Source organism: Papilio xuthus, unplaced genomic scaffold, assembly GCF_000836235.2.
Source record: "Papilio xuthus unplaced genomic scaffold, Pxut_1.1 DF825858.1, whole genome shotgun sequence".
NCBI lineage: Eukaryota > Metazoa > Arthropoda > Insecta > Lepidoptera > Papilionidae > Papilio > Papilio xuthus.
The window spans coordinates 372,370-389,309 of record NW_013532791.1 but is presented as its reverse complement, the minus strand read 5'-3'; positions in this window follow the sequence as shown (position 1 = coordinate 389,309).

The window sequence follows — 16,940 nt, the reverse complement described above, 5'->3', positions numbered from 1 at the left end:
AACTTAGGGTAGGCTCCTAGCTACTCGGTGGGGACGTATGCTGATGATGATGATGAAGATTTAATTGGAAAAACCTGACACCATAGTTGTAATAAACATGTTTTTCTGTTCAGTTTTATTTACGCTTTGTAAGGAAACGTTCATGTCCGCTCTATTATTTATTCTTGAATATCTTTAACATGACCTCTACGTTGCAGAACAATATTAATTATATTATTGTTTTAAATAACATAGCTTTAAAGGCGATAAATCGAATCGTGAGTCTCGAGTTCTTAATATTACAACGAGTCACGTGCTGTCATATATTAAGGAGCATACCCATACTACGTGACATTTGTTTAGTTTTTTCGACACCTCCTACCCCTCAATAACCACTCGTAGTATGCCAAGACCCCCTTTCACCCTGTACTTTTACGTAGTAATTCATAATTATGTTTTTTTTTATAAATCAGGCAAAATTGAAAAAGAAATAATTTGCCTCATACTCTTTTTTTCCATAAGACTGCATGCATACTTAAATTACTAGTGAATTATGTATTCAGAAAAAGAATAACTAACGACTACGTGACAAAAACCTGAGCCATCCTCCTGTTCCTGTGACTGACCGTAGTATTTTAAAGAATCCCCCCCTCCCCCCACACTAAACAGGTGATGTAGTATGGGTACGTTCCCTAAGCATTATTTAATGACTAATTTATGAGTAATATTAAAAACCGCTGACCTACGATATTAAACACAACTAGTTTTTATAAAGGTAGAGCAAACAATTAAACTGAAATTAAATGACCCATATTTATTAGTAACAAGCTTTAAAAGCCGTTTTATGTACAAGAAATCTTACTATTATAAATGCGAATGTTTGGATGGATGGACGAGTCATTGCTAGAGCGCTATTTCAGCGATTTCAGGTAGCCGCTCGCTCGTTTGCCACCTTATGATATAAAAAAAAATGTAGCATAGTAACACTGGATGCAGGAGTGGCGTGTTATCATTGCCTTATCGGTGCACAGTATAACGCGACTGATAACAAGGGGAAAGCCGAGTGTTACATGTTGCCGAAGTTTACAAAAATTACGTCAAATCTGACGGATCTTTTTATTACTCACCTTTCTGGAAACTGACGTTTATTTCACAGTTATCTTTGTAAATGATATGACTATTTTTGTTGTAATAAGAAATGATGAGGAGAGAAGAAATTTATTAGTCATTATTTCAAATTACATATTTTATTCATGAAATTGTAAGTCCCATGGTTCAGAGGGAGCTGCCTCGGCAGCTGACGCAGACGGGGCCGAGGACGAGAGCGAAAGCGTGCCCGTGGTCCCGTCCCGATGCGTTGGAGGAACAGAGGGGTTTAGTGGGCATGCCTCCGTTATGGAGGAGAATCCCACATAGCTACCGTGTCCCCCCCCCGGGGCGCGGAGTATGCATAAAGCATTCCCCTCTGAAAAAAAAGTCCCATGGTTGTCTATAAAAGTGTTCAAAGTGATATTTGAACACGGTGCTGTCGCCTGTGACTGCAGCCACACGGAATTAGAAACTAACATAATAGGTAGCCTGTGTTCTTTCAGACTATTTGCTATATCTATGCCAAATTTCAGCGAGATTCGTTGAGCCATTCCGGAGATACAGTCAAACAAACATCCATCCATCCATTCACATTTATAATATTAGTAAGACCTAACATTAAAAATAAATATTCATTTGATTGAAACAATTATATGGTTTAAGTTTTGCGCAATTTAATAACAAATTTCACCATCATCGCGTGGTGATAACCGCTTTCCGTGGTCGAGTGACGATGACATACAAAGTGACATAGCAACAGTGACTCACCATCACTTCACTTCACCACTAGTGAACAAAAATCGGCACCTACGAATACATCCGTAACTCAAAAAATTAAATTTTTCAAGCGAGCAATTTCATAATATGTTAATGACATTGAAGAGTTCATGTTAAGACTTAGTCTATTATATAGTCATCAACAGTATAATTTAAATTTGTTACTGGTATATTTTGTTTATCAAAACTTGAAGAACAAAAAAATCTCAAAAAACGAGTTATGACCTTTACATAGGAGCAATCGAAATGACTCACTATTTTACAGTTCGCTTGATAAGCGTTACACATATGACTAAGAACATAAAGTAAAAGTAATAAAATAGTTATAAAACAAATATGAAAAGCATAGCAAAAGTTCGAAACGCTTGCGTCAGTTTTTTTACGCAAACACAATATGCAAATAAAAATATAAAGAAGAAAATTTGCTTTAAATAATTTGCCAAAGGAGAATTATTTTTTAATTTATTTAAAAAATATTACATTTTTAAGCAACATTTTAGGGTTCCGTACCTCGAAAGGAAAAAGCGGAACCTTATAGGATCACTTTGTGATCCATCCGTCTGTTTTTTAAGACCCTTTGTCTCAAAAACGCGTGAAGGTATCAAGCTGGAATTTATTTACAATTATGGGCATGAAAAGATGGAAGATTTTTATTAATGGACATGCCTGTTACTAGTAATTTGATTGGATAAGATGAAAGGATAGGTTATTTTGATGACGACCGATAGAAAGTTTCAAAAGAAAAAAGAGTAACCAAAAGAACAAGAGAATAAATCAAACTTTGCTTTATATGCACAAAATTTAGTTAATTTTACTAACTGATAAAATTGAAAGCAAATCTTAAACGGTAATAAGCTTTTAAAGCAATTAAAGGAAAGATTTATTTGACAATTGGGTCGATACATTGTTGTCACGTCATGTGTTGTCAAGTCAATATACGAGTAAAGACGACACAAAACGCACAGGTTCGTCACGTCGAAACTTGTCGAGAGTGATTAACATTTTATAAAATGATGCAATATTTAACCATTATTAATATTACTTGATTTAAAGTGTGGTTTTTTTTTTTAAATATAGTTTTTTTTAAAGAAGTTTGCGTATAAATATTTTAAGAATTTTGGGATGATATAATCGATAGTCAGTTGTTTTCATTTTCAGTTACGTCTGATGGAATACGAAATGTTATAAATCCGGTAGACAAAACATGCTCTTCAATTTTGTTATTGTTTCACACTTAACACATTGTCCATTAATCGTTTCAAATTTAAAAAGAAATACTTTGACAATTGTTACCTACCTATATTTAATCGTAGTGATATTATAAATGCGAATATTTGTATGGATGTTTGTTAAAATGTATTTCAAGAACGACTTAACGGATCTCGATGGAATATAGAACATAGTCGGGAAGAACACATAGGGATTATTGATTTTACGCAGAATCGCGGGACACAGGTAGGTAAAGAATTTAGATATCTACATATATATAAAAGAAAGTCGTGTTAGTTACACTATTTAAAACTCAAAAACGACTTTACCGATATGGTTGACAATTGGTGAGGAGATAGCTTAGAGCCAGGAGACGGACATAGGATACTATTTATTCATTTTTTTTCGAATTTATGCCTCGAAGAGCTGCTTTTTATTTAACTTATTAATATTATAAATGCGAATGTTTAGATGGATGTGATGCGGATGGTTGGGTGGGCTACACTAATTAAGTTTTTTTATATATCCACGCGGACGGAGTCGCGGGCGACAGCTACTTAATTATATTTTACCATCTTATTTTATTGTAAAAAAAGCAAAAAATGCAGTTATGATTGTTTACGGTTTGTCGCAAAATATATATTTGTATATAGAAATATAACTTCAAACAATGACATGAGGGTGGTAACACACCTGCGCGCATCGTAACTCAACGAACATTATGTTATGAATCCATTTCTGTATTATGGGGTGGGTACACTTGTGTTTTGTATCGTAAAGTCTTTATTACTGTGTGTTTATAGTACCACATTGTTACAGCGAGTCTTAGATGTGTTAACGACTTTTCTTAATTCATTTTACTAGCATGTTGCCCGCGACTTTGTCCTCAAAAAATCAAAACAAAATCTAGTAATATAGGATATGTTACCCGGGGATAGTGTAGCTTCCCAACAGCGAAAGAATTTTTCAAATCGGTTGTATAGTTTCGATGCCTATTCAATGCAAACAATAAAATCTTCCCTTTTTATAATATTAGTATAGACTTAGGTTTCCAGAGCTAAAAATATTTAAAAGAAAACATTGACAATCAAAAAAAGGCATTTGTTTTTGTAAAATCGGAAGTTGTTATGTTTTTTTTCCGGTATTTACGTAGTGGAAACCTACGGTAAGTTTTATAAAACACTTATTGTTTTAATTAAATTTAAAAAATGTATTTTTATCTCATTTTTCCTCAATTCTGCACATGGATTTTTTATACTGAAGGGCGAATATAACGCAAAATAATTACAACGTAATGACTCGACAGGTTTTTGTAAATAATATGAAAATACGATAAATAAATGTAACATGAAGGTAAATTCTACTTCGTTGGCTTGTATTTCCCGTAAAATAAATTCCATGAAATAAAACTGTTGAACATTTTAACACTTTCAGTGCCGTCAACTCGAGCATCACTTTAACAAAAATCATTGTGGCATTGAAAGTGTTAATTATTTCATCCTACGAAAACTAATATCTAGAAGTTTACTATGACTATGTTACTTTGGAGTCTTACTAATATTATAAATGTCAATGTTTAGATCAGTGGTTCCCAAACTTATTTTGTCTACTGCCCACTTTGAGAATAAATATTTTTTTAGCGCCCCCATATTTTCACATATTTAAAAACAACTATAACTTCAAATTACAATAATTAATTATTGTGACCTATATATGTATATTAACGGAGAATTCTAAACGTAACTTTTACTAAAACCCGCAACTTGAGACCTGCAGCGCCCACAAGGGGGCGTTATCGCCCACTTTGGGAAAGATTGGTTTAGATGGATGTTTGTTAGAAGGTATCTGCATGTGACGTATATTGTTAGGAAGAAAATCCGAAAATGTGGCAGTGTATTGACTCAACACTAGCCTTACTAAAATGTCGACGTTTATGTCCCCTCACTATTCATTCTGACACTTGACTTTGTAATGAAAGCACATCATTCGCACCAAAGGATTTTAATTAATAACGTCTAAAAATATGTAAGACATAGTCCGCAAAAACACATAAATTACTAATTAAGTTTCCATTTTTAATACAGACAAATTGACAACCTCCTTCTTTTATAAGTCTGATAAAAAGCAAGTTCATGTCAAAATTGGTTACAAAACTGACTTGAAATATAATCTATAAATTAACTTAAAGTATAATGCTTAATTCACTTAAGTTATTCATGTTATAATCATCTTTATCTTGTATTATCTATGTTTCAAGTTAGCTTTCTACAGCAAAAAACTAGTTGTCTCGTCCGGCCACTTTCTCTTTGCGTGGCAACAGCGCGGGGTCAACGTTGGCGTTATACAAACGTTATCGGATAAATGTCGATTCTTACATATTAGTAACCCGCTCTGACTTTGTCTGGAAAACAGAGCTAAAACTAGCTGTTGCCTGCGACTACGTCTGCGCAGAAAAATTGTAGCCAGTATACTTTTTTTTATAGGAGAAGTGGGCAAACGAGCAACGAATCGCCTAATATTATTTGATCCGACGCCCATAGACATCCACAGCGCCAGAGGAACCGCAGATGCGTTGCCGGCCTTTAAGGAAGGTGTACGCTCTTTTCTTGAAGGCCCCTAAGTCGTAACTGTTTGGAAATACCGCTGAGGACAAGATGTGGACTTACAGACTTTGTTCTTTTTTTTGGTATCGGGGTGGAATCTTCGTAAGATACCCTGCCTTTTGGGAGAAAGACAGGGATATGTGTGATTCTTACTTATTAAAACCCCCTCGGTGGCCAACCTTAAGTGCGACTGCGAGGGTCCCAGAATCTCCAAAGGAACGCACCGAAAATAGTCTGTTCTACATCTGTGTACAACGAGATCCGTTTACCCATTGCGTAGATACCTTCTAACAAACATCCATCCATCCATCTAAACTGTATAAACTATGGTTAAACAACTTTAGTAAGATATCTTAGTGAAAATTGGAAATTCGGTGCATTTGTTTCATCGCGTACAAACTAACATAGAGGAATGATTTTTATGTAGGGATGAATATTTTGTAGAAATTTATATATCGTTTTTAAATTGCCTTTTTAATATTAAAATTATATGGTTTTTAGTTAATAAACCGGTATAGGATACAAATAGATGATTAGGCGTTAAAGAATATATAAAATATGTTAAATATGATTGCAAAAATATAAATATATGTAGAATATTAACATCGATTATTACGAAATTTTTATCATCACCATCAGCTCACTATACGTCCCCACCGAGGGGCTCAGAGCCTACCCTAAGTTAGGGGTGATTAGGCCATAGTCTACCACTCTGGCCAAGTGCGGGTTAACTTCACACATATCTTTTAAATTTCTTCTCAGATATGTGCAGGTTGCATCACGATGTTTTCCTTCACCGTAAGAAAGTCGGATAAATGTACATATGTAAATCGAGAAACACATTGGTACATGGCGGAATTCGAACCCAGGACCTGCAGATTACAAGTGCTTTACCCCTGAGCCACCGACGCTCTAAAGAAAACTCTCAAGAAATTTTTATATCACGCTGAAAGCAGTAACAATGGGTTTCTAAAACCAAAATCCCCGCTTAAACTTAATGATATGGATTGTATATGTTTTATACAGACATTTTGGTCTAAGAAACTCACGGTTAATGCAGATAAAATGTCGAACAAATTGTCTATGGTTAGAAAATAAAAGTATTGAATACACCGTCCCACTCATTCTGTTTATTTAAGTTGTAGGTTTAATACTAAATCAAGACTAAAACCCTTCCTTAAGTAGACTTTGAGTACGTCCTAACCGACGTCTCTGTCGACGTCGACTCTTGGCGACCAATTTATGACGTATGTGTGTGGGTTTGTATGCAAGTTTCAGGCTAGAGCCTAAAAGATTGGACCGATTTTGAAGACAATCTTCTCGTCTTCTTCCATAGAGTTTCATGGAGTCATAGACAGGTTAGTTATCTATTGCAGGCGAGGTCGCGGACGAAAGCGCAAGCGTGTCTCGCCATGATGCGTAGGAGGAACAGAGGGGTTTAGTGGGTATGCTTCCCATCCGGAAGAGAATCCCACATAACTACCGCATCCCCCCTCGAGCGCGGAGTATGCATAAAGCATTCCCCTCTGAAAAAAGAAAAAAAAAGGTAACACACGTGTTAAGTGAGTCTATATTATCATGGCAACAGTTCGTCTTCATTTAGTAAGAAAAGCGCCGGCGCATCGTGTTTGTCAACACAGCTATTGAAAGATTCCAAGAACTGCAGGAGACCGTAACGTCTAGATATTTCTAGCAAACTTCTCAATACCTTGACAATGGATAATGACTTTAGTTTATTATACACCGTTTATCTTAACCTTTATTTAGTTGACTTATTGAATAATCGAATGCATAAAATATCTTACTATTTTAATGATTGCTATTTGCATCGATTTATTCATCTTACTAACATAAATTTACTGTCGCCCGCGCCTCCGTCCGCGCGGTTTAAAAATCTCGAAGTAGCCCTTGCGATCTTCCAGACTATGTTCTATATCTATGCCAAATTTGAGCGAGATCCATACAACTGTTCTGGAAATACATTTATATATCAGTAAGATGCTTAAGTTTAGATGATGGATGTTTGTTAGTAGGTATCTCCAGAACGGCTGCGTAATCTCGCTGAAATCTGGCATACATATATAACATAGTTTGAAGAACACATAGGTTACTAATTAAGTTTTTTAATACTGCGCGGAGGGAGTTACGGGCGACGGCTAGTTATTAATTAACTATTGTGGGAGAAATTATAATAGACCAATCGCCAATTAACGATAGATTAGTTTTAGTTTAAAGAATGCTATTGTGATCCATAGATCCGTTTATTAGAAGTAAATGGACAGAAAATATAAAAAAATTACCGTAGATTAGTCAAGAATTATACTATGTAAATTAAAGTGTTATTTTCTTAAATTTAAATTTTAATACAATGTTACAAGGCCATTAGTTAAATCACGATGTCACGACAAAGTTAAAAATATAATTTAACCGATTCATGTTCGAAATAAGTAACAAATTATGTAAGTAAAGTGTTAGAGATAAGTTTGGCCTTTGACTTTCCATATTTAGCGTAAAACCTTGTATTGTATAACAAGATTCAATCTTTATAGCGGCTCGGGGCATGTCTTCAGATTACGCGCAGCTGTGGGCCTCTCTCTCGCATCCCTGTTACATGACCTAAAATTGCGATGTTACTGTCTCATGTTAAGTTTGAATAGCACTATACATATGAACATTTCGGCTCCTAAGTAAACTATGATCATACGATAAATAACCAAAATGTAAATTTCCAATTTCCAACGTTATTTAAAAAAACATTACACAGAAATTAGTAATTACTGAATTAATTTAAAAACATAAAACACGGGTATAAATTGCAAAATTGTGACTTATCATAGTCTAGTTAGAAGCTATTTTACCTTAAACGTCGAACGCAAATCCACGCTGACCTTACGACCCATAGATTCGCAAACGCACATATCTTATGAAAGAACGAATGTAGAAAATAAAAACGTTATTATTAATTTCCTCGTGTACACTTTTGTTGTATTTTAAATCTTATGGCTATAAGATAAGATTGTTATTTGAATACCGTGTAATTCCTTAATGTTGTCATAGAGTTAGAGCGTAGAACAATTAGTACTAAAAATATTTTTGTAAGCACTTGTGATTGTTACTAGGATTGTTATAGGTAAATTTATTTAAAACTTATTTTAAGGGTTTCGGTAAATTTTGAATATATTCCGTGACTTTGGCCAGAAATTTATTACTGAATTTTGCCGCAAGCTTCATCCAGAAACTGGATCTTTTATGTTTAAACTCGTCTAAAACAACAAGCATTTTTAACTATTTAAATATGGTTTAGAATATTTGATAAAAGAATTAACCTAATAGATCCAGTTTCACTGTTATTTTCTTACACTGTTTTTAATAATAATTTAATTTATTAAATATTTATAAGTGATGCTACTGTATTCAACTACTCTGTGGTCTAACGACAGTGACGTAACGTCGAGGCGCGCTCGCTGTCACAATAATCGCACACTTTTTCTGCTCATATCCTCTCGCTTCAATTAATTGCGATTCTTTGAATTATAAGTGAAAAAAGATGAGAAAATAACTATATATTTGTAGATCCTAAACTTTATATGTTTTTATTTGTTAACTAGCCCATGTGTTCTTCCAGACTATGTTCGACATATGCTAAATTTCATCAAGATCAGTTGAGCCGTTCTGAAGATACCTTCTAACACACATTGAAACTTTCGCATTTATAATATTAGTAAGAAGTGTGTAACCTGTTAAAAACTTATCTATAGGAATGCCATTGAACATGACCTTCACGCTATAGGTGTGATGGGGTGGGCAGTAACCGGCTTAGTATCGATTCAACCCACACGAGTTATATAACCCAATTTATATATGCGTGCCACACGATAATCTTTACTGATTTAGTACGGAAACCTAAGCCCACTTATGGGCTATCTTTTAGCACATTTTAAGACCACAAAACATATCTTAACTTGATGAGAATACATGAACATAAAATTAAATAACCTAAACTAAATTCAAAAAATAAAGACTTTACTGAGACTTTAATGAATTAAAAAGCGCCATCTCTTGGCTGCATTTTAAAACGAATGTAAAATATCAAAATTCTTAAAATAAACGAAACAAAGTGTAATGTTCTGGCGGCAGGGACTCAACTTCGTTTTTCTTTTTTATCACTTTATTTTTAACGTCCACTATATGTGTTTTGTGCCTATGTAAAACATTCTATAAGTCTCCGGAGAAGATGACGAATCGAATGATATCTCACTGGTCAAAAATCGATATCCCATACATACAAACTCACATAAAAACAAACTTACGTACGGGCAAAAAACATTACGCTCTTGTCAGTTGGGTAAAGATATTGGTTCTATTGAACCTTTATTGCTCTTGAATGTATAATTCAATTCAATTATTACATTAACCTTGAACAAAGAAACTCTTACATTTCCAGAACATTTGTAGATTCTAGAACATTCTGCTATTTCGCTTTTGTAGCGTAGATGTAACGTGAAACTTATATTAAGACATATTGCCGTCTTTGTTTTGTCAAAAGAAACGAAAGGGATGGCAATATCTATTAATCATTAACCTTTATAAATGGTCAGGCTAAAAGATATTGTATTTTGTGCCTATTTGATTTTCACCATTGCTACTGACGGTAACGGTTTACACTGGTGGTGAGAATTTGGATTAATAATAGAGATAGCATTAAATATTTGTAACCACAGACGCGATTAAATCGGAATGAAGGAAAGATGTTTTACGGCTGCCGAAATCCACTTTAATCTTTGCCAAATCTAGAATGTTCGATTTTTATTAGCTAAGATTTATCGTTTTAAAGACAATTATTGTCATTAATTAGAGCCACCATTAGTGAACGATTAGGGTCATGCATACGTGACCCGCGCCTCGTCTCCCAACCCTAGCTCACTATCTGTCATATTACGTGTCTAATGACACAATAAATAATCGTTAAATCTCATTTTTACTTTAATTTGTTTAATTTAAACTAGTTTTATTATATCTAATATATGTTAAATATGTTTATTGTCATATTTACTGGTCAACATCGTTATCCATATTAGCAAATTCATGTTTTTTTTGTGCTCCAAAATACAATAGATGGCGTTGTTTAAAAAATATGTTCCGTTATAACTTTCTTTTTCTTGATAAACAAAATAATTATTGTCCAACTTTTCTATCATTAATTACAAGTCTAATTTAAATAAACCAGTTTTAGACTATAAAACAATTTCAAATTATATCGTAAATTACTTTTTCTATCAGCCATCCTAATTTAAAATAATTATAATTCAACGCGTCATAAATAAGATGTTTTTTTTCACATGCGTAGTGACGTTTCAATTATTTATTATCTGTTTTCTACAGCGGCATGACTCAGGCCGGAAAATAACAACCTTATTATACAATGGACACACCTCCAGTAAATTTAAATAATGGATTTATATTTATTGGTCTACTTTATTTTTTATTTATTAATTCATTTTACGTAGTTGATTAAAACAGAGGGTCATGTTTAATAGATTTGTTGTTGAAATAAAACAAGTTTTTTAGAATATTATCATTCGATTAATTGAAGTTTAATTATTTACATATTATAATAAATACAATTAATAAACAATTTAGAAATACAGTAGCATGCCTAATACGACATAAGTTTGAATTTTTATCTGCCCGCCTGTCTGCCCGTCTATCCCCAAGGCCGCGTTTGTTCCGTGTACTCTCCGATTTTGACGGGACTGTAACGTGAAGTTACCTGATGTTAGGCATATTATTGATAATTTATTCCCGCGTTAAAAAAGTCACGGATAAAGTTCGCTAGTTAATTCCAAGTTTCTTTCATTAGAACGACGTCATGATTTTAACAAAGAAATTAATTTGCCAACGTTGGAAACAAAACGTTTCATCACTGCCTGCCCCAAGCTGCGAGTGAGTCAGTCGCTACGTGACCGGCCGCTTGGCAACAGTTACGTCAAAACTCCTTTGTTACTCTTCACACTGACGTTGTAACGTCATGCAGTGTGGAGTTATTATCTTTGAATCTTACAATGAACAAGCTACAAAGATATGTTAAGTATAATACTGCAAATTAAATATATTTTTGTTTAAAATAACATCGTCTTATTAATTAACGTCAAATGAAACATTGTGATGCAAGTCTGTCAGCCCGGACACCTTTTATTTCGGCCGGACCTACTAATGTCCGGCTTTATCCGGACGCGTGGCTCGAGGTCCGTACACACAACGTTAAATCGACACGAGTCGTCAATACATAGCGATTATACGGCTAACACGAATTTACAAAATGTCTGTATGCATTTGCTCCGCCATCTTGGAAATCGCAGCTACTTTTCTCACAACGATCGTAACAAACAGGTAACAAACGACTGGTTTTTAACTTTTTACGAACCTCGAAAACATTATATTGTGTTAGTCTTAGCTACTAAAATCGTCTGGTTTCAAAGATTTACTTACATACGAAAGACTGTCTCTGTTAATACAAGCTAACTCGGATTCGAATCAAAACTTGTCGTAACGTGTAATAATAATTGCGTCAGTTTAATAGAGATTAAATGGAATTATGACACATGCTTTGTATGTCGGGGAAACAACGTAATTTTCCCTTAAGTAATACGTTAGGCTTCTTCAAAACAAAATAACTAAGCAGGTAACTAAGTAGGAAAGATATAAATGGGTTAGTTACATTAAAAAGTTGTAGAAAGATTTTGGTATCTGTCGCTTAAGTTGGCACGTCTGACACAAGAGTACAGTTGTTAATGACGTGCCAACTCAAATGCAGATCTTCTTTTTGTTGAAGAACGATCTAGAATATAAAAATTGATTAACAATATAACATGAATAAAACACTTGACTCATGCTTCTTTCTGTATGATGAAATATTTCATTTATAACACATTTAAAATGGAGGGAAAATTTTATAACATAAAATGTGAATAGGCACTTACTAAGCTAGCGCGTACCATCTTTCGACCAAATCTCCACTTCACCAGGTGGGATCGTGGTCAAGTGCTAGCTTATAAAACGTAAAAAAAAACATAACAAATTAATACTATACTTGATTTAATCTTGTTAATTATTCTTCATCATCAGCTTACTATACGTCCACCGAGGGGCTCGGAGCCTACCCTCAGTTTAGGGTGATGAGGCCATAGTCAACCACGCCGGCCTAGTGCGGGTTGGTTGACTTCACACATATCTTTGAATTACTTACTCAGATATGTGCAGGTTGCACACGATGTTTTTCTTCACGGAAATCGAAAAACACATTGGTACATAGCGGGATTAGAACCTAGGACCTGCAGATTACAAGTCAAGTGTTTGACCACTGAGTCACCGACGCTCTAATTATTCTTAGCTTGATTTAATTCTTTAAACGACTTCTCAATTCGTATACAACAAAGTAATTCTCTTATGGTTGGTTTCTGAGTCTTGAAATTTTTGTATAAATTCGTAATCATTGTCAGTATTTTGACACAACAGAGATAACATGCTTTGAAGGATTTTCGTCTTAGAAACCCACGATTAATGAGACATATATTACTCAATCTACTGTAAGGGGTTGTAGCAACTATTTAACATCTTTGCGTGTGCAGTAATTTGCATTATATATATATATATATATATTATAGCCCTCTAATTGGCTGACACTGTTGCTGTTCTTTGTATTTTGAATATGACAACTATAGTTCCAATTTTCGCCGCTTTACAGAGTGAGTCCGGCTGAATAGGCTGACCTGTGGCACGTTTAACAGATAAAATAATCGTAGCACAGATAATGAAATAAAATGTAGACAGAATATGAGTAGACGAAGATAACGATTTATCTATATTTTAGCTACTAATGAACAATCTCAAGAAGTTGTAACAACCCAAAAATAGTTAATTTAATGATAATTTTGTGTAATTAGTAGATTAAAATATCTTGCAATATTTAAAATCTACTACAAATTAAGATTAAAACAAGCAAGACCCTTAATCTGTAACCAGAAATTACTAGACACTTTTTTTATCTTTCTGTTAATCCTGGGCCGGCAACCGTCATTAATCTGGTGTAGGAATTAATTTGAAATCTTTAGGTCCTGAGTTCTAATCCCGCCATATACCAATGTGTTTTTCTATCTACATATGTACATTTGTCTGACGTTCTTATTAAGAAGGGAAACATTGTGATGCAACCTGCACATATCTGAGAAGAAATCCAAAGATATGTGTGAAGGCCAGCGTGGGTGACTAAGGCCTAGTCTCCCTTAACTTAGGGTAGGCTCCGAGCACCTCAGTGGGGACATGTAGTGAGCTGATGATGATGAATCCTGCCCTCTATTGTTAAAAATAAAGCAACTCCAATTCATAATTATTCACATTTCTAGAACCGCTTCCTTGTCTTTGGCATAAAAATCGCTGTCTCTTGTAATTTATGCGTATACACATGTGTTCGTATGTTTGTTTGTTCGTATATTTAGAGCGGACACGTCAACAGCCGCCTCTGTTCGCGTCCCGTTATTTCAAAATATTCGGGTAAAGTGTGGGAAAGCATCAGTCCGTCAGATGTATGATATAGGCTCTTGTTAGCAAGTAACGAATGACCTTATTACTTGATAAAGTTATTTGTTTCGGAACTGATGAAAGAATGAACCAAAGAGCAAATATATCTTACTCTTACTAATATTATAATTGCGAATGTTTAGATGGATGGATGGATATTTGCTTGAAGGTATCTCCAGAACGGCTGCATGGATCTCGATGAAATTTGGCATACATATAGAACATAGTCTGGAACAACACAAAGACTATTTATTTAGTATTTTTAATAACGCGCGGACGGTGTAGCGGGTGACAGCTAGTTATAAATAATTACAAACAAGCTTTTGTGGACATTTTCGCTTTTAAAATTACTCGAAAGTAACTCGGCATTTGATTTGGCACGTCTAAAACAAAAGAACTCTTGCACACGACGTGCCAACTTAAATCGATACTAAAATAAATTTTGGTACGACATTGTATTGAAAATCGGATGTATATTCAATGATCAATTATATAAATAAGCTACAATTTCATTGTTAACAATAAGTGTTTTGTATCAAATATACGGCTGGTGACGCGTATCGCCATTCCAGCTGCACAAGAAGGGTCGACAGATGCCTAACTTTTGTAAAACGTTACGAGTGAAATGTATTTAACTCCCATTACGTTAATGGTTTAGAAAGTTTTTGCCAAACGTAAATACGAAAATATTGTACGCAGTTAAATGTCTAATACTAAGGGTTAATTGAATTATCGTGAGTTTCTGAGACCAAATTCTTCGTTTAAAACATATTATCGCTATTGTCAACGACAATGATGATGTATTGATTTTAAACGAACATGTTGGTCCCAGAAACTCACGGTTAGTGAACATTAAATATCGGAGTGTATATACAAGTTTTGTGGCAATGTAAACGCAGTTTTATAATTTTTCGAACATTACCGGTTCCGTAGAATTGTGTTCTCGAAAGGAATTGTGAAGAGAAATCTCAATAATGATTATATTCGAGAGTTTTTCGACTTACTTTATTTATAGTATGTTTTATTGTTTATGCAAATGAAACTGGCTTATTTTAGGTTATTTTTGTGCAGAAAATCTAAATATTTATTTAAGACTCATTAAACTGTGAGACCTAAATCTAATTTTAACAAAGACGAATGTCTAATTAATCTATTCAGTATATTATTTTTTTTATTAGCTCCAGAGTTAAAGTAATAATTCAAATTTGAACATAGCAACACTAAAACATTAGCATTTATTCCTTTTTAAAGGTTTTTTTTTATGTAACATTGTATTAGATTGAAATTGCAGTTTTACAATCTTACTAGCGGACCCGACAGACGTTGTCTGACAATTTGACACTGCGATGGTAGCGCCGTCTGTCGGATCCAATGTAAAACATTCCAAAATCAACAATTACTAATAAATTAAAAATTAATTAAAAAAAACATTGTCCAGCGGACAAAATTGTGTATCTAAACCATTCCCAGATCCCCTTGAACACACACAAAAAATTTCATCAAAATCGGTCCAGTCGTTTGAGAGAAGTTCAGTGACATACACACTCACAGAAGAAATATATATATAAAGATTACAGATAAAAAATCCGTTCATAAAACAATGTCTATTGTAAATAAAATAACAGTTCAATTGTGAATGATTATGCATCTACTTTTCTCAATAAACGCTCACAATTAGCATTGCCAGCCGTCCGGGTAAAGCCGGACGGTAAGCTTCTTGATTGCGTGTCCGGTCAATAAACGGTGTCCGAGTTGTCGGCGTTTAAATTTCGCAAAGGAGAGTTTCCAAGTGCAGACGAGGAGACTCGACTGACGGTCGCTTGTAAGGTGTCCGGTCTTTTGGCAATCCTATTCGCAATGCTATTAAGTCGTTACTAAATTATATTTTTTATGGTGAGAGTACGATAATGGATCCTGACTTTAGCGAATTTATTCCTTTGGCTATAGATTAATTGACTAAAATTAGTGTTGCCATGGAAAAAACTTTGTTATTAATTTCCAAGGCCACGACCCCGGGGGGCGAACAGCTGACTGTTTTATTTCGGGTATTTCTCCGCTTCGCAACCCCTTTTTTGTCGATGTATTTTAGGGGACCACCACTATGGGTAAGCAAGTGTTTAAATTTTTAAACGAATATGAATGCTACCGAATACATTGTTTTAACGGATCTCAATACATCTTACTAATATTATAAATGCGAATTTGATGGATGGATCTTTGTTACAAGGCATGACCAGAAGGGCTGAACGGATCTCGCTGAAATATGGCACAGATGCATATGCAGAACATAGCATCGGAGAACACATAGGCTACTAATTAAGTGGACGAGAACCACTTTCGAGCAATTTTATTAAATTGTTATGTTCAAAAAAAGTTTTGGTCTTATTATGCAATTAATTATTTAACAAAGTTGCAAAATAATTTAATGATTTTTATATTGATTTTGCATGTCATTTACCTATCCAAGTATAGTTAATTATTTGCATATTTAAATAAAAGGACGAAGTTTAAATTTAAAAGAAAAAAATTTATATTTCGAGGAAAAAACAGCAACGAACCTCAAGTTATTTTTAAGAAACATATATTTATTTTACTGTTTATTTTTATAATTACTTGTTATTTGCTTCAATAGCGTTTAACGTCACAAATGTCTCTTTTAGATGTCCGCCATTTTAGTATCTATTCGTGTGGAACAATTTAATGGAT